The sequence below is a fragment of the Leucoraja erinacea genome, unplaced genomic scaffold, assembly GCF_028641065.1.
Source record: "Leucoraja erinacea ecotype New England unplaced genomic scaffold, Leri_hhj_1 Leri_172S, whole genome shotgun sequence".
Taxonomy (NCBI): Eukaryota; Metazoa; Chordata; class Chondrichthyes; order Rajiformes; family Rajidae; genus Leucoraja; species Leucoraja erinaceus.
This window is the reverse complement of record NW_026576034.1, coordinates 32,063-50,979: the sequence shown is the minus strand read 5'-3', so window position 1 is coordinate 50,979 and position 18,917 is coordinate 32,063. Positions and strand designations below refer to the sequence as shown.

Here is an 18,917-nt window from a genome sequence, read left to right as displayed (position 1 = left end):
GGAGGAGGATGAGGGTGTGGGAAGGAGGGAGCGAGGAGGAGAGGTGGAAGAGGGGGGGGGGGGAGGAATAGATTGGGCGGTGGTATGGAGGGGATGAGGGGTGTGGGATGGAGGGGGAGGGGGAGGGAGGAGGAGGAGCAGGAGGGAAGGATGATGTGGGGGCGTGTGTGTGGAGGGGATGAGGGTGTGGGGAGGAGGAGGAGGGGGTGGAGGAGGGGGGAGGAGATGATGGGGGGGGGGGGGGGGGGGGGGATGAGGGGTGGGGGTGGAGGTGGAGGGGAGGGGTGGAGGAGGGGGGATGAGGGGGGGGGGGATGTGGTTCCCGGTTCCTACCTGTTGGGGTTTGATGGCAGAGCCGGCCTCTGTACCTTCCCGCGGTTGGCGCCCTTCACCGTGCTGCAAGAAACGTCCTTAATCTCTTCCATCCCTGGCCTGCTGGAGGTTCCCGGAACCCTTCATGGATCCCCGCCCACTCTCCACTCGCACGGTCAGTGTCTCTCCCTCCCTGGGCGGCGGTGACGGTGCTGCTCGCCGGCGAGGCCTTGCTGTCGGACCACAGTGATGTGATGTGAGGCGGTGTGAGGTGAGGTGATCCGGCCGGGCCTCGCTGCTCCCTCTGTGGCCTCCTCTCCCTCCTCTAGCTCTCTCTCCCTCCTCTAACTGTGTCTGTCTCCCTCCTCTAACTCTCTCTGTCTCCCTCTCTCCTCTAACTCTCTCTCTCCCTCCTCTAACTCTAACTCTCTCTCTCCCTCCTCTAAACTCTCTCTCCCTCCTCCTCCTCTAACTCTCTCTCTCTCTCCTAACTCTCTCTCTCTCTCCCTCTACTCTCTCTCTCTCTCTCTCCTCCTCTAACTCTCTGTCTCTCCAACAACTCTCTCTCCCTCCTCCCTCTCTCTCCCTCTAACTCTCTCCCTCTAACTCTGTCTCCCTCCTCTCCCTCTAACTCTGTCTCTCTCTCCCTCCTCTAACTCTGTCTCTCTCTCCCTCCTCTAACTCTCTCTCCCTCCTCTAACTCTCTCTCTCTCTAACCTCTCTCCCTCTCTCTCTCTCTCTCTCTCCTCTCCTCTAGCTCTCTCTATCCCTCCTCTAACTCTCTCTCTCCCTCCTCTAACTGTCTCCTCTAACTCTCTCCTCTCTAACTCTCTCTCTCCCTCTCCCTCCCTCCTCTAACTCTCTCCCTCTCCCTGCTCTAACTGTGTCTCCCTCCTCTAACTCTCTCCTCTCCTCTAACTCTCTCTCCCTCTCTAACTCTCCTCCTCCTCTAACTCTCTCTCCCTCCTCTAACTCTCTCTCCCTCTCTAACTCTCTCTCCCTCCCTCCTCTAACTCTGTCACCCTCCTCTGACTCTCTCTCTCTCCCTCCTCTAACTGTCTCTCTCTCCCTCTAACTCTGTCTCCCTCCTCTCCCTCTAACTCTGTCTCTCTCCCTCCTCTAACTCTCTCTCCCTCCTCTAACTCTCTCTCCCTCCCTCCTCTAACTCTCTCTCCCTCCCTCCTCTAACTCTCTCTCCCTCCTCTAACTCTCTCTCCCTCCTCTAACTCTCTCTCTCCTCTCTAACTCTCTCTCCCTCCTCTAACTCTCTCTCCCTCCTCTCTCTCTAACTCTGTCTCCCTCCCTCCTCTAACTCTGTCTCCCTCCCTCCTCTAACTCTGTCTCCCTCCTCTAACTCTCCCCCTCGTGTGACCCTCTCTACCAAAGACGGTGTAGCTCTGCTATAGGATCTTTGCTCTCTACCCTCTGTACCCAGCCCGGGTCTCCTCTCCCAGCCGAGCCTCGCTGCTTGCTCCGCCTGTGTCCGGCCCCAACTCCACCCCTGCCCGCTCACACCCTGCTCCCTCGTCCCTCCCGCGCCGCTGTGAGTGAGTGAATGAATGGGGGATGTAGTGGTGAGCAAAGCTGCTCCGGAGTAGTGTGGTGGAGGGAGGGAGCCAGACAGCTGGCCTTCTCCTCTTCTCCTCCCTGTCGCCTATCTCCAGACAACAGCTGCCCCGCTCAAACTCAGCCAAAGATCTTTGGGCTCAGCGACTATTTAAACTGCGGGCGGGCGGCTCGGGAAACATGAGACCACTCACACGAGGAGCTCCCCTCCCCCTCCCCTGCATGCTTACTTTCAGTGCCTGATGTACAAGCACACCTCCCCTTGCACCTCCCCCTTTCCTAATCTGACACCATTCAGATAATAATCTGCCATCCTGTTCTTGCCACCAAAGTGGATAACTTCACATTTAGCCACATGATTCATGATTCAAGATTCAAGAGAGTTTATTGTCATGTGTCCCAGATAGGACAATGACATTCTTGCTTTGCTTCAGCGCAACAGAATATAGAAGAACAGGTCAGTGTGTCAATATACCATTGTATAAATATATACACACACATGGATAAATAAAACAGATAAAGTGCAAATAAACTGATAATGGGCTATTAATGTTCAGAGTTTTGTTTGAGTTGAGTTCAATAGCCTGATGGCTGTGGGGAAGAAGATGTTTCTGAACCTGGACGTTGCAGTCTTCAGGCTCCTGTACCTTCTACCTTAAGGTAGCGTGGAGATGAGTGTGTGGCCAGGATGATGTGGGTCCTTGATGATGCTGCCAGCCTTTTTGAGGCAGCGACTGCGATAGTTCCCCTCGATGGTAGGGAGGACAGAGCCGATGATGGACTGGGCAGTGTTTACTACTTTTTGTAGTCTTTTTCGCTCCTGGGCACTCAAGTTGCCGAACCAAGCCATGATGCAACCGGACAGCATGCTCTGCCATATTTCAATAAGATCCCCTCTCATCCTTCTAAATTGCAGAGTATACAAGCTCGGTGGCGGGTTCACTCCCGACCACGGGTGCTGTCTGTATGGAGTTTATATGTTCTCCCCATGATCTACATGGGTTTTCTCCGAGATCTTCGGTTTCCTCCCACACTACAGGTTTGTAGGTTAATTGGCTTGATAAAATGTAAAAATTGTCCAGTGCTGAGTGATGCTCTATTTGAAGCCTCCTACATCCAGATCCAGCCGCTCCATTCTCTCAGCATATGACTGTCCCGCCATCCCGGGAATAAACCTGGTGAACCTACGCTGTACTCCCTCAATAACAATAATGTCCTTATTCAAATTAGAAGATCAAAACTGCACTCAATATTCCACGTGCGGTCTCACCAGGGTCCTGAACAACTGCAGTAAGACCTCCTTGCTCCTTTAATCAAATCCTCTCACAATTGGCTTTCTTCGCTGCCTGCTGTACCTGCATGCTTACTTTCAGTGACTGATGTACAAGCACACCCAGGTTTCATGACACCTCCCCTTCTCCTAATCTGACGCCATTCAGATAATATTTAAGAAAGAACTGCAGATGCTGGAAAATCGAAGGTGGACAAAAATGCTGGAGAAACACAGCGGGTGAGGCAGCATCTATGGAATGAAGCAATAGGCAACAATTCGGGTCGAGACCCTTATTCAGAATATGCCTTCCTGTTCTTGCCACCAAAGTGGATAACCTCACATTTATCCACATTGTACCGCATCTGCCATGCATCTGCCCACTCACCCAACCTATCGAAGTTACCCTGCAACCACATAGCATCCTCATCGCAGCTCACACTGCCCCCCAGCTATGTGTCATCTGCAAACTTGTAGGTGTCACATTTAATTCCCTCGTCTAAATCGTTAATATATATATAGTAAATAGCTGGGGCCCCAGCACAAAGCCTTGCGGCACCCCACTGGTCACTGCCTGCCATTCTCAAAAGGACCCGTTAATTCCTACTCTTTGCTTCCTGTCTGCCAACCAGTTCTCTATCCATGTCAATACACTACCCCCAATACCATGTCGAGACCCTTCGATCTCCAATGAAAATGATCACCAATACATCCACAATTTCTAGGACCACCTCCTTGAGTACTCTGGGATGCAGACCATCAGGCCCTGGGGATTTATCTGCCTTCAGTTCCAAAAGTTTACCTAGCACCATTTCCTGACTAATGTGGATTTCCATTCAGTTCCTCCCTCCCACTAGAGCCTCGGTTCCCTAGTATTTCTGGGAGATTGTTTGTGTCTTCCTTAGTAAAGACAGAATCAAAGTACTCGTTTAACTGTACTGCCATTTCCTTGTTTCCCATTATAGATTCACCTGTCTCTGACTGTGAGGGACCTACATTTGTCTTCATTAATCTTTTCCTTTTTACATACCTAAAGAAGCTTTTACAGTCAGTTTTTATATTCCCCGCAAGCTTTCTTTCGGGAAAATGAATCCCAATGTTGGGTGAGTCCAGAACCAGGGGCCACAGTCTTAGAATAAAGGGGAGGTCATTTAAGACTGAGGTGAGAAATTTTTTTTTCACCCAGAGAGTTGTGAATTTATGGAATTCTCTGCCACATAGGGCCGTGGAGGTCGTCACTGGATGGATTTAAGAGAGAGTTAGATAGAGCTCTAGGGGCTAGTGAAGTCAAGGGATATAGGGAGAAGGCAGGCACAGATATCGATCAGCTATGATCACAATGAATGGTGGTGCTGGCTCGAAGGGCCGAATAGCCTCCTCCTGCACCTACTTTCTATGTTTCTATGCTCTTTTTTGCCCCTCTTAATTAACCCCTTTGTCCTCCTCTGTTAACTTGTAAATTTCTCCCAGTCCAGAATGCCAAAGGAGATCCCTCCTGCTCCCGGTTTGTTGCTTCCTCTGGCCAATTTATATGCCTTTTCTGTGGATTTAACACTATCCTTGATTTCCCTCGTTAGCCACAGTTCAGCCGCCTTCCTCGTTTTATTTTTTCACCCGACACGGATGAACAATTTTTGGAGTTCATCCATGCGGTCTTTAAACCTTTGCCATTGCATCTCCACAGTCAACCCTATAAGTATAATTTGCCCGTCCATCCGAGCCAATTCCCGTCTCATGTCTTCAAAATAAAGGTCTATCATATCGTCTCGTTTCCTAGAAGATACAAATGCTTGAAAGAAAGTACCACCAGATTCAGGAACAGCGATATGGTACTGTCACAAAATTTAAAAAACATTTGGACAGGTACGGGGACAGGAAAGGTTTAGAGGGATATGGGCCAAACGCAGGCTGGTGCGGCTAGTGTAGATGGGGCATCTTGGTTGGCATGGGCAAGTTAGGCTGAAGGGCCTGTTTCTGTGCTGCATGACTTTATGACAGCTTCTGCCTTTTTAGTTGTTAACATTCTACTGAACGGTCCTTACAGTTAGAACGGCTGCCCTTGTTCTTTTTCTCTGTAACTGTAATACAATATTCTGCACTCTGGTATTTTTCTCTCCACACCACCTTGTTTATAGCTTAATTGTACTCATGTATGGTAGGTTCATGGGGGAGTCCAGAACCAGGGGCCACAGTTTAAGAATAAGGAGTAAGCCATTTCGAACGGAGATGAGGAAACACTTTTTCTCACAGAGAGTGGTGAATCTGTGGAATTCTCTGCCTCAGAGGGCGTTGGAGGCGGGTTCTCTGGATGCTTTCAAGAGAGAGCTAGATAGGGTTCTTAAAAGTAGTGGAGTCGGGGGATATGGGGAGAAAGCAGGAACGGGGTACTGATTGGGGATGATCAGCCATGATCATATTGAGTGGCGGTGCTGGCTCGAAGGGCGTAATGGCCTACTCCTGCACCTATTGTCTATTGTCAATTGGCTATTCATTGGCTTCTGTACATTCTGTAAGGATGTAAAAGTGGGATAAGGCGGTCAAAAAGGGTTTTGGCCTTTGGCCTTCATCAGTCAGAGTATTGAGTATAGAAGTTGGGAGGTCATGTTGCAGTTGTATACGACGTTGGTGAGACCGCATTTAGAATATTGTGTTCAGTTCTGGGCACCGTGTTATAGGAAAGATATTGTCAAGCTTGGAAGGGTTCAGAAAAGATTCACGAGGATGTTGCCAGGACTAGAGGGTGTGAGCTATAGGGAGAGGTTGAGTAGGCTGGGTCTCTATTCCATGGAGGGGTGAGTTTATAGAGATATACAAAACCATGAGAGGAATAGATCGGGTAGATGCACAGAGTCTTTTGCCCAGAGTAGGGGAATCGAGGACCAGAGGACAGAGGTTCAAGGTGAAGAGGAAAAGATTTAATAGGAATCCGAGGGATAACGTTTTCACACAGAGGATGTGGGTGTATGGAATATGCTGCCAGAGGAGGCAGTTGACACTGGAACCATCCCAGCGTGTAAGAAGCAGTTTGATTGGTACATGGATAGGACAGGTTTGGAGGGATATGGACCAAACGCAGGCAGGTGGGACTAGTGTAGCTGGGACATTGTTGGCCGGTGTGGGTGAGTTGGGCCGAAGGGCCTGTTTCCACACTGTATCACTAACGACTGTATGAACGTAGAACTAATATACGGGTGATGGATGGTCGGCGTGGACTCGGTGGACTGAGTGGGCATGTTACCAAGCTGTATCTCTAAACTCCAGTTATGGATAGCACATAAAGAGTTTTTCATGACAGTAATAAAGCAGCTGCAACGTATCCCAGTGCGATCAGCTTCCTGTCCACACTGTGCTTGTGTTCAGTGTGTTTCAAGGAGGACGGGAGGTTCTAGTCACCTTGGTACCACTGAACAACTGCGATCACGCGCGAGTCTGTGTCGCAGCCCCAGAAACTTCATGCACAAAGGATGCATTGTTCCAGAGTTCCCCCGAGGGGCAGTGGCAATTTGCATAGAGAATGTATGAAACTGATGATGCTGTGAATGTGGTTCAGATCCTCCCCAGTCACCAACGCCCGACCTGTACACACCCCATACATACGATCAAGCACTTGGGAGAGTGGCTGGATGGACATGCTGGCTGTGGCAGGGCTGCCAGCTTTGTTGCCGTGGGGGGGAGCTCAATTCATGATATTTGGATGGGTGCCAGGCCAGGAAAGGTTCAGAGGGGTTTGGGCCAAACACGGGCAGGTGCATGTTATAAGGTCATAAATAGAGCCTGGATGTTTAGGCGCTAAAAATCTCCAAAATAGGCAGGCAAAAAGGCATTATAAAATTACTAAAAAGGGACGAAAAAGGCATTTATTGACAATAAAAGGCATTTATTTCCACCAGCAAAATGTGGTTAAAGATGATAATTGTAAAGGTATTCAGCATTAAATGACCAAAGTTGCCTCGTTGCACATAATTAGCATTTTTTCAAATTATCTGGTGTTAAATTATGCTGTCTTTCAAACAGAATATGCTTCAGTTGTGAAAAACTTCTTTCTACCTCAGCTGAGGTCACTGGTGCATACCCGAAACAAGCTACAGACTCTATATTCATGTTGATATCTTGTGCATTACAATTACCTTTGAGAACTTTAGCTATGTCTTCTATTTCTTCAAGATCTTTGTTAACTAAAATCACTCTCTCACATTTTCCTTGTATGTCTTTACCTCCATCGCCAGGAACATTACGAATGTCGCCAGTTACTTTGTTGAAAACCTGCAAGTTATTCACTAATGTTTCACCACGTTTCTCAAGGGAAGTGATAGCTTGTGGGAAATTTTGAAAATTGGAAGCAATAAACACAAGGAGGGACTTTTACTGCATGATTTTACTGACGATCCTGACTGCAGCAGATTCTTCTTCTTCAAAACAGTTGGCGATTTCTTTTATCTTTTCAAAATTTGCAGCATACTAGTAAAGTGTAGCGCCATGTAGCCCACCTAGTCAAAACGGGCTGAGAAGGTAGCGGAATCTCGAGTGCCATTTCCTTGAGCAACTGCACACGTGATGGTACTTTGAGAAAGATTTCTTGACATTGGAAATTAGGCGATCGCCATTTATAAACAAGCTACGTATGTGCTTGGCAATTCTATGGAGTCCGTGAGCAAAGCATGTCAAATGCAACATTTTGGGGGATAAAACTTTAAGAGCATGAGCAGCTTTTTTCATGTATGGTGCTGCATCAGTCACAAACAGAAGAACATTCTCGTGTTTGATACCTTCTGGCCAAAGTACAGCAATATGAGAAGGAGAAGGTTAAATTGGAAGTGTCAGTGATGCAGTTGAACAAAGGGGACGAGGAAGGCATGAGAGAGGAGCTGCCAAGGTCAACTGGAAAGGGAACCTAGCAGGACTGACGATCCTAGCAGGTGGAAAAGCAATGGCAGGAATTTCTGGGCATAATCCGGAAGACGCAATATCATTTCATTCCAAAAGGAAGAAAGATTCTAAGGGGAGTAAGAGGCAACCGTGGATGACAAGACAAATTAGGGACAGAATAAAACTAAAAGAAAAGATGTATAACACAGCAAAGAGTAGCCGGAAGCCAGAGGATTGGGAAACTTTCATAGGACAACAGAAGGAAATAAAACGGGCAATACGGGCTGAAAAGATGAAGTACGAGTGGAAGCTGGCCAGGAATATAAAGAAGGACAGTAAAAGCTTATTTAGATATGTTAAGGGAAAAAGAGTAGCAAAGTCAAATGTGGGTCCCTTGAAGGCAGACACGGGTGAAATTATTATGGGGAACAAGGAAATGGCAGAAGAGTTGAACAGATACTTCGGATCTTCACTAAGGAAGACTCAAACAATCTCCCAGAGGTACTGGAGGACAGAGGATCTAATGGGGTAGAGGAACTGAAAGAAATTTTCATTAGGCGAGAAATAGTATTGGGTAGGCTAATGGGACCGAAGGATGATAAATCCCCTGGGCCTGATGGTCTGCATCCCAGGGTCCTCTGGGAGGTGACTCTAGAAATAGTGGACGCATTGGTGATAATTTTCCAATGTTCAATAGATTCAGGATCAGTTACAATACAATTTATTTGTCATTTGAACCCCATTGAGGTTCAAATGAAATGTTGTTTCTGCAGTCATATACACAAGAAAGAACCAAGACACAACACAATTTACACAAACATCCATCACAGCGCATCTCCTCCTCGCTGTGATGGAAGGCAAAAACTTATCTCTCCCCTGCACTTCCCATTCCCCTCCCGATGTCAGAGTCAAAGCCCCCGGCGGGCGATGGTAATTGTCCCGCGGCCATTAACGCCGCGCCGGGTGATGCAAGGCCGCGCTCCGGGTCTTGTTGTTGGAGCCCCCGGTGGCCGCTAGCAAAGTCCCGCAGCCATTCCAAGCCGCGCGGGGCGATGATGTAAGGCCCTGCTCCAGGTAATCTTCAACCCCACAACTCGGGCGGGTCAAGTCGCCGTTGCGGAAGCCCCGAAAAACGGTCTCCCAGCAGGGACCCGGTGTTCCTGTCTGCCAGACCTGCGGTTGGAGCCTTCGAATCCCCGGGGTCGGGTCACAGCAGCACGCCACCACCGCTCCACCCGCTCCGAACTCGGCCAGTTCCGCGATGGTGAGTAGGTCCGCAGGCTCCGCGACTGGAGCCCCAGGTCGTTCCTGCTGGAGGCCGCTCCACGGTGCTAGGCCCCAACGACAACGGAGACCCGACAGAGAAAAGGTCGGGTTCTCCATGCAGGGGATAGATTCTTGTAGATTGGAGGATAGCTAATGTTATCCCACTTTTCAAGAAAGGAGCAAGAGAGAAAACGGGGAATTACAGACCAGTTATCCTGATATCGGTGGTGGGGAGGATGCTGGAGTCGATTATTAAAGCAGTTATAATGGTATATTTGGATAGCAGTAAAATGATTGGTCCAAGTCAGCATGGATTTATGAAGGGGAAACCCTGATTGACTAATCTTCTGGAACCTTTTGAGGATGTGACAAGTAAAATGCATGAAGGAGAGCCAGTGGATGTAGTCTATCTAGACTTTCAGAAAGCCTTTGATAAGGTCCTACGCAGGAGATTAGTGGGCAAAATCAGAGCACATGGTTTTGGGGGTAGGGTATTGATTGGCAGACAGGAAACAAAGAGTATGACTAAATGGGTCCCTGTCAGAAAGGCAGGCAGTGGTGAGTGGAGTGCCGCAAGGCTTGGTGCTAGGACCGCAACTATTTACAATATATAAATGATTTAGATGATGGGATTAAAAGTAACACTAGCACATTTTTAGGTGACACAAAACTGGGTGGCAGTGTGAACTGCGAAGAGGATGCTAGGAGGTTGCAGGGTGATTTGGACAGGTTGAGTGAGTGGGCAGATGCCGTATAATGTACAGTAGATAAATGTGCAACTTTGGCAGCAGGAACAAGGAGGCAGATTATTATCTCAATGGTGTCAGATTAGGGAAAGGGAAAGTGCAACGAGACTTGGGTGTGCTTGTACACCAGTCACTGAAAGTAAACATGCATGTACAGCAGGCAGTGAAGAAAGCTAATGGCATGTTGGCCTTCATAACGAGAGCATAGGAGCAAAGAGGTTATGCAGCTGTATAGGGCTCAGGTGAGACCACATCTAGGTATTGTGTCCAATTTTGGTCTCCTAATTTGCAGAAGGACATCCTTGTGATTGAGGCAGTGCAGCGTAGGTTCACGAGATTGATCCCTGGGATGGCGGGACTGTCATATGAGGAAAGATTGAAAAGACTAGGCTTGTATTCACTGGAGTTTAGAAGGATGAGGGGAATCGTATAGAAACATAAAAATTATAAAAGGACTGGACAAGCTAGATGCGGGAAAAATGTTCCCAATGTTGGGTGAGTCCAGAACCAGGGGCCACAGTCTTAGAATAAAGGGGAGGTCATTTAAGAATGAGGTGAGAAAAAACTTTTTCACCCAGAGAGTTGTGAATTTATGGAATTCCCTGCCACAGAGGGCAGTGGAGGCCAAGTCACTGGATGGATTTAAGAGAAGGTTAGATAGAGCTCTAGGGGCTAGAGGAGTCAAGGGATACACACTCTCTGCCACAGAAGGTAGTTGAGGCCAGTTCATTGGCTATATTTAAGAGGGAGTTAGATGTGGCCCTTGTGGTTAAAGGGATCAGGGGGTATGGAGAGAAGGCAGGTACGGGATACTGAGTTGGATGATCAGCCATGATTATATTGAATGGCGGTGCAGGCTCGAAGGGCCGAATGGCCTACTCCTGCACCTATTTTCTATGTTTCTATGATATGGTGAGAAGGCAGGCGCGGGTTATTGATAGGGGACGATCAGCCATGATCACAATGAATGGCGGTGCTGGCTCGAAGGGCCGAATGGCCTCCTCCTGCACCTATTTTCTATATTTCTATGTTTCATCCTCAACAACTCCGGGCACCCCCTCCATGAAACTCTGGAGGGTCAGGGGAGCACACGGAACAACAACCGGCTCCTCTCCCTGCGCTGTAGAGCAGAGCGGTTCAGGAGATCCTTCACCCCTGCAGCCATTGGACTTTGTAGTGCTGGCCGTTGGGCTGTGTGGGGATGCTTTGCACTGTTGGTGGTTGTTTGTTGGGTTATTTTTGATTGTTTTTTGCTTTTATGTGTTGTCTGTGTTTTGTGTGTTGTCTGCTTTGTGTTCTGACTGTGTTGGCTGCTGGACATCTGAATTTCCCTGAGGGGATTAATAAAGTATTTATCTATCTATCTATCTTTGGACAGAAGGAATGGGTGACATTTTGGGTCGAGACCCGAAATGTCACCCATTCCTTCTCTCCAGAGATGCTGCCTGTCCCGCTGTTACTCCAGCTTTTTTCTGTCCATTGAGTTTGCATTCTTTACTCCCTATGTTCATAGGTTCTAGGAGCAGGTAGGCTATTCGGCCCATCCAGTCTACTCCACATTCAATTGTGGCTGCTCTATCTTTCCCTATCAACCCCATTCTCCGGCCTTCTCCCCATAACCTCACACACCCGCACAGAGGTTTCCGTTCAGGTTTCCTAAGTGGAACACGGGCATTAGATATACAGTAGCTCTTTAGGCTAACAGAATCAAGGGATATGGGAAGACAGCAGGAAGGGGGTACTGATTTTAGATGATCAGCCATGATCATATTGAATGGCGGTGCTGGCACGAAGGGCTGAATGGCCTACTCCTGTACTTATTTTCTATGAGTCCACACTGACCAATGATCACCCCTTTGCCTTTGTTATCCGACTACACACCAGGGGAAATTTTCAGAGGCCAATTAACCTACAAGCTCACATGGCTTTGAGACATGCGAGGAAATTGGAGCAGCCGGAGGGTGTACTTGGTATGTTTTATGCCAAGCCAATTATAAGTTATGAACCTTTGAGAAAAGGCTTGTGCTGTGTCTGTATGTCCACCAAGACCACTTGTTTTCTGTTAGCGAGCAAATAGTTTCCTACGTAATTCTCCCCAGCTCCAATCAATGCCCATGGTTTGATAGTGCAGCCAACATTACCCACTCATTCCTTTGGATTGCCTCTGACAAATGAGGAAAGAAGGTGGTTTTAATGAAATCTGTTGCCGGAGTCATGGACTGCCTGCTTCACCTCGGCGGGTTCAAGTCTGTTTAGTGCCAAGCAGAAATGGCTTATGTCTCAAAGCATCTTCGTTGCTGGATCTTATCGGCCGACACAACTTGTGGCTGTGGAGAGAGAATCGGCGGCCAGATCTATCACACGGACAGCACTCAGAATGAGGTCATATCCCTGGAATGAGTAGGGGATCCTATGATGAGCGTTTGTCGGCACTGGGCCTGTACACGCTGAAGTTTAGAAGAATGAGGGGGGGACCGTATTGAAACGTACAGAATAGTGAAAGGCCTGGATAGAATGGATGTGGAGAGGATGTTTCCACTAGTGGGAGCGTCTAGAACTAAATAATTAAAGGACGTCCTTTTAGGAAGGAGATGAGAGCAGTGAATCGGTGGAATTCTTTGTCACAGAAGGCTGTGGAGGGCAAGTCAGTGGATATATTTAAGGCAGAGATAGATGGATTCTTGATTAATACGGTGTCGGAGAATATGGGAGGCAGGGGAATGGGGTTAGGAGGGAGAGATAGATCAGCCATGATTGAATGGCGGAGTAGACTTGATGAGTCGAATGGCCTAATTTTACTCCTATCACTTATGACCTTCTAATTAACCTACAAACCTGTAAAGCTTTGGAGTGTGGGAGGAATCCGGTTCTCACGGAAAAATCCACGCGGTCACGGGGAGAACGTGTTCATTGTGTACATTTTTTAAAGTCTCGTACATTTTTTAAAGTCTCGCTATTATAGGGAACTAAGGCCAGGCCTAGTTTAGTTTAGTGTATTGTCACGTGTATCGAGGTACAGTGAAAAGTGTTTGTTGCATGCTATCCAGTCAGCAGAAAGACAACACATGATTACAATCGAGCCATTTACGTGTTTAGATGGGCAATGTTGGGCCAAATGTCCTATTAACACTGTATGGGCCGGATCACGAACAATGATGAGATGGAGTACAGGGAGGAGATTCCACAGATGCACCATGGAAAGCACACTGTTGGGATGCATCAAAGCTTGGTTTGGGAACAGCTCTGCCCAAGATTGCAGGAAACTGCAGAGAGTTGCAGATGTAGCCCAGTCCATCACACAGACCACACTCCCCACCATTGTAGAAACATAGACATAGAAACATAGATAATCGGTGCAGGAGTAGGCTATTTGGCCCTTCGAGCCTGCACCACCTATCAATATGATCATGGCCGATCATTCAACTCAGTACATTGTAGATGTAGCCCAGTCCATCACACAGACCACACTCCCCACCATTGTAGATGTAGCCCAGTCCATCACACACACCACACTCCCCACCATTGTAGATGTAGCCCAGTCCATCACACGCACCACACTTCCCACCGTTGACTCCGTCTACACTTCACGCTGCCTCAGAAAAGCAGCCGACATGATCACACATACTCAGGACTTCCCCTCTTATCAGGCTTCTGAACGGTCCGTGGATGGCCACCTTGTCATGGTGGAGAAGCTTGTGTGGTCCTGAGATCCTGAGAGCGATGCCGTCTGGAGCTATCTATGCTCCTGGTAGGGCCACCCATGGCGGTAAGGTGGAGGGGGAGGTCTCTGACAAAGAGCGATCTAACCAAGACCTTAACGATGGAACAGGTGGGGGACGATGGTTGACCTAAGTGGAGCGTCACAACGGCTGGGAAAGCGGATGAAGGCTGCGGCAGAAAAGTGTCTCCGGTCGTCTTGGGCTCCACGCCACTGGATCCTGACCCAGATATGTCAAGGACCGTGGGGTGGCTGTCTGTGTACCAGTCTCCCCACGTTAAATGAAGTCACGCACAGGCGTCCTCCATATAGGGAATAGCACCCTGGAGACACCCATGGTTAGCCACGACCGAAGGGGGCCCAAGAGGACGAAGAAAAAGCTGGGGTGCTGACTGATGATTCACCTCTACCCCATTGCGGACATTGGACTTTGTCTCTGGAACTGATGCGCTACAATGTGTAGGATGGAACTGCAGATGCTGAAGTAAACCATAGACACAAATAGCTGGAGTAACTCAGCGGGTCAGACAGTATCTCTGGAGAAAAGGAATAGGTGCCTTTTGGGCTGAGATCCTTCTTCAGACGGCTACAATGCTGAGAACTATATTTCCCCCTTAACCCCATTCGCCCCAAAACCCCTGACAACCGTACTAATCAACTATCTATCTCTGCCTTAAAAATATCCATTGACTAAGCCACAGCCTTCTGTGGCAATGAATTCCACAGATTCACCACCACTCAGACAAAATTAATTTGTCCTTTGTTTCTTAAAGGAACGCCCTTTTATTCTGAGGCTATAATCTCTGGTCCTAAACTCTCCCACTAGTGGAAACATCCTCTTCACATCCACTCTATCCAGTCCTTTCACTATTTGGTAAGTTTCAATGAGGTGTCCCCTCATCCTTCTAAACTCCAACGAGTGCAGGCCCAGTGCTGTCAAGCGGTTATCCTACATTAACCCAATCATCCTCATTCTTGCAAACTTTCTCTGGAACCTCTCCAGAGCCAGCACATCCTTTCTGAGATATGGGGCCCAAAATTGCTCACAATACTCCAAATGTGGCCTGACCAGCGCCTTATAGAGCCTCAACATTACATCCCTGTTCTTGTATTCTAGTCCTCCAGAAGAAAATGCTAGCTTTAAATTAGTTATGGATAAAGACAGGGCGAGCGCACACAAGTTCAAATTCTGAATTGGGGCAAGACCAAGTGATGATATCAGTCAGGAACTTGCTCGAGTTTGACAATTGTATTTATGTGTGCTATATCTGACCTGATTGGATAGAATTTAATTGGTAAAAATGCTGGAGAAACCCAGCGGGTGAGGCAGCATCTATGGAGCAAAGGAATAGGTGATGTTTCGGGTCGAGACTCTTCTTCAGATGGAATTTCAAATGTTCTGTTGCCCTATGACAATAAAACACTCTTGCCCCTTAGCTCCCCTCTTGCTTAAAGAGTGGCCTTACATTTATGACCTCCGAATCCATAGCAATCATTCTTGAATCTGAGCATAAATATGCAAACTAAGTAGAGCTATGAATACACTGCACAATAATTAGCTACAACTCTGCCCAGGATTTAGACCCAGCGACAAGGACAGCGGCTCTCAAATCTCTGCTGATAAGTTATAAGCATTTGCTCACGGCTGTCTGGTTTGGTGTTTATTTTGCTTTGACAGTGAGAATGTCACCGCACCAGCAGGATCTCCTGCTCATCCAACTCCCACCCGCACAATGCTGCTTTCACTATTTGGGGGGGGGGGGAGGTGGGGCACAAAAGTACGTTGTGAAAAACCATGATGACTAGTGCAACAGGCTTCCTGTAATTTCCGCCTCAGCTCCTGTGCCTGAACTTATCATGGACCATACCAGCCAAAGCTGCGTTAGACCATCAGGACTTGATTGTCTGAGCTACAGGGAGAGGTTGAGTAGGCTGGGACTCTATTCCTTGGAGCACAGGAGGATGAAGTGTAATCTTATAGAGGTGTATAAAATCAGGAGAGAGATCAACTGCAGAAGGAACTCTTTGCTCCTATACTCAACTCCTCTCGTTATGAAGGCCCACATGCCATTCGCTTTCTTCACTGCCTGCTGTACCTGCATGCTTACTTTCAGTGACTGTTGTACTAGGACACCCAGGTCTCGTTGTAATTCCCCATTTCCCAACCAACACCATTCGGATACCAATCTTCCTTCCTGTTTTTGCTACCAAAGTGGATAACCTCACATTTATCCACATTAAACTACATCTGTCATGTATCTGTCCACTCATCCAGCCTTTCCAGGTCACCCTGCATTCTCATAGCATCCTCTTCACAGTTCACACTGCCACCCAGCTTTGTGTCAGCTGTAAATTTTCTAATATTATTTTAAATTCCTTCATCTAAATCATTAACGTATATTCTAAATAACTGTGGTTCCAGCACCAAGCCTTGCGTTACCCCACTAGTCACTGCCTGCCATTCTGAAAGGGACCTGTTAATCCCTACTCTTTGTTTCCTGTCTGCCAACCACTTCTCTATCCATGTCAACACTCTACCCCCAATACCATGCGCTCTCATTTTGCACACTAATCTCTTGTGTGGGACCTTATCAAAGGCTGTGTGAAAGTCCAGGTACACTACATCCACTGGCTCTCCCTTATCCATCCTACTTGTTACATCCTCAAAAAATTCCAGAAGATTAGTCAAGCATGATTTCCCCTTCGTAAATCCATGCTGACTCAGCCCGATCCTGTTACTGCGATCCAAACAGGACTTTACTGGACTTTATCTTGTACTAAATGTTATTCCCTTTGTCCTGTATCTGTACATTGTGGACGGCTTGATTGTAATCATGGATCCAACAACTGGATAGTACACAACAACAAAAAAACTGTTCACTGTACTTCGGTACACATGACAATAAACTAAACGGATACACCGTGTGCATGGTGGCTCAGCGGTAGCGTTACTGCCTCACAGCGCCAGAGACACGGGTTTGATCCTGTCTACGGGTGCTGTCTGTACGGAGTTTGTACGTTCTCCCCGTGACCACGTGGGTTACCTCCTGAAGCTCCGGTTTTCTCCCACGCTCCAAAGATGTGCAGGTTTATAGGTTAATTGGCTTTGGTAAAATTGTAAATTATCCCTTGTGTGTAGGATATCGGGCCCAGTGGACAACATCGTTGGGAGCTCGCAGGTCACAGGTTGGTGACCTGTTTTTCCGGAGCACCCACAACAACAGCTGCGTCCACTGGACTGGACGTCGGCAGCTTCGACCACACCGGGCCGCGGAGTTTGAACTGGCCCGTTCGCGGAGCTGGATTCAGCCGCGGGACTGATATTTCTTACCATCGCCCGGCGGGGTAACAACATCGGAGGCCTGGATCGCCTCAACGCAGAGGGAGAACAAGGAGGGAAGAGACAGGGTCTTTAAGACTTTTGCCTTCCATCACAGTGAGGAGGTGCCTGGTGAACTCACTGGTGGATGTTAAATTTTGTGTTTATTGTGTGTTTTTATCATTTTTATTATATGCATGACTGCAAGGCAACAAAATTCCGTTCAGACCGAAAGGTCTGAATGACAAAAATAAAATTCAATTCTATTCAATAGTGCTAGTGTGTGGGGATTGCTGGTCAGTGCAGAATTGAAGGGCCTGTTTCCATGCTGCATCTCTGAATTAAACTAAACAAGTGATTCCATTGACTTACATATTTATAATGGGACCGCATCTCGACTGACGAGCACCTCCGAATATTCAAAAACCTTTGTTGGGACAAAGTAATTTACGTGGATAGTCAGCGACCTTTTGAGCACAAGACGCCAGCCACTCAAAATATACTCTTATCACCATATACCCATTGGAAACATTAATAACCCAAGTGTTGATTGGCATGTGCCTGTGACAATGTTTGATGTGCTAAATGATCAAATAATCACTGGAACTTTCACAATGCACAAACTATCCAAGCCGAAGATGTCAGTGGTTGGATGCAGATTAATTAACATAGTTCTACAGTCTGCATCTGCAGACAAGAATATCTCGTGGTCAGGTCAGTTTACAAACTAGATCTCTTGAGCAGTCTCCTGCTGTGGGCCAGAGGCCAGTGTTCTGTACGCCGTGCTGTTTATTCATGCAGCTGTCCTTCTCATTTCACTGCTGGTTACTGCTTGTAGTTTACATTTCAATGGAGTGTTTCATTGTCAGCAGCATACAGGTCACAGTACTCATAGTCACGAGTGTTTAATTGTCATATGTTCCAAAACAGAACAACTAAACTTTTACTTGCTCCAGCTCAACAGGTCACTCACTAATCACTGGTATTCAACTTTTAAATATTTGAGAAGGAACTGCAGATGCTGGAAAAATCAAAGGTAGACAAAAAAATGCTGGAGCAGCATCCATGGAGCGAAGGAATTGGTGCCGTTTCGGGAAGAAGGGTCTCAACCCGAAACGTCACCTATTTCCTTCGCTCCATAGATGCTGCCTCACCCGCTGAGTTTCTCCAGCATTTTTATCTACCTTACTTTTAAATATAATTATTTTGTTGAGTTACGGCTTGCAGCTATATTTGTAATATTATTTAAATTGTTGGTTGTGATTTTTCCGGCCTGATGAGTTCAATACAAGAGAAATTCCATCCCTGCACCCAAAGAACGGTCATGAGCGCAAAATGTGAAATAGGAACATAAAGGTACCGATTCCAATGTAAGAACATAAAAAAACATGAACAGGGTTGGGCCATTTGACCAAAGGAAACTAATAAAATATTAGAATTAAACAGCAATAGAGAATTTGCTTCCTCTTTGATAATCAGTAATGGGAATATGTACCCAAAATCAAAGTGTTTAGAGCGATAAAAATTAAGTAAGTTGAAGCTTATTATCAATAATTATTAAACTGTCCAATATCAATTTATAAAAATCTTAATTCTTTCATCTATAGAATAATAATCTTTAGACTAGATGCAGGAAACATGTTCTTGATGTTGGAGGAATCCAGTACCAGGGGCCATAGTTTAAGAATCAGGGGTAGACCATTTAGAACGGAAAAACGTTTTCACACAGAGAGTTGTGAATCAGTGGGAATTCTCCGCCTCAGAAGGCAGTGGAGGCAAGTTCTTGGATGGTTTCAAGGGAGAGCTAGATAGGCCTCTTAAAAATAGTGGAGTCAGGAGATATGTGGAGAGGGC

At 47.2% G+C, this 18,917-nt stretch overlaps 1 long non-coding RNA gene across 1 annotated transcript; it reads left to right on the top strand.

Moving 5' to 3' along the window:
- Window positions 1-353: 353 nt before the first annotated feature.
- LOC129716138 (uncharacterized) lies at window positions 354-18,512 on the top strand. Its single transcript, XR_008726593.1, has 2 exons — window positions 354-583; window positions 16,884-18,512. It is a non-coding gene; the product is annotated as an uncharacterized LOC129716138 (long non-coding RNA).
- The last annotated feature ends 405 nt before the right edge of the window (window positions 18,513-18,917 follow it).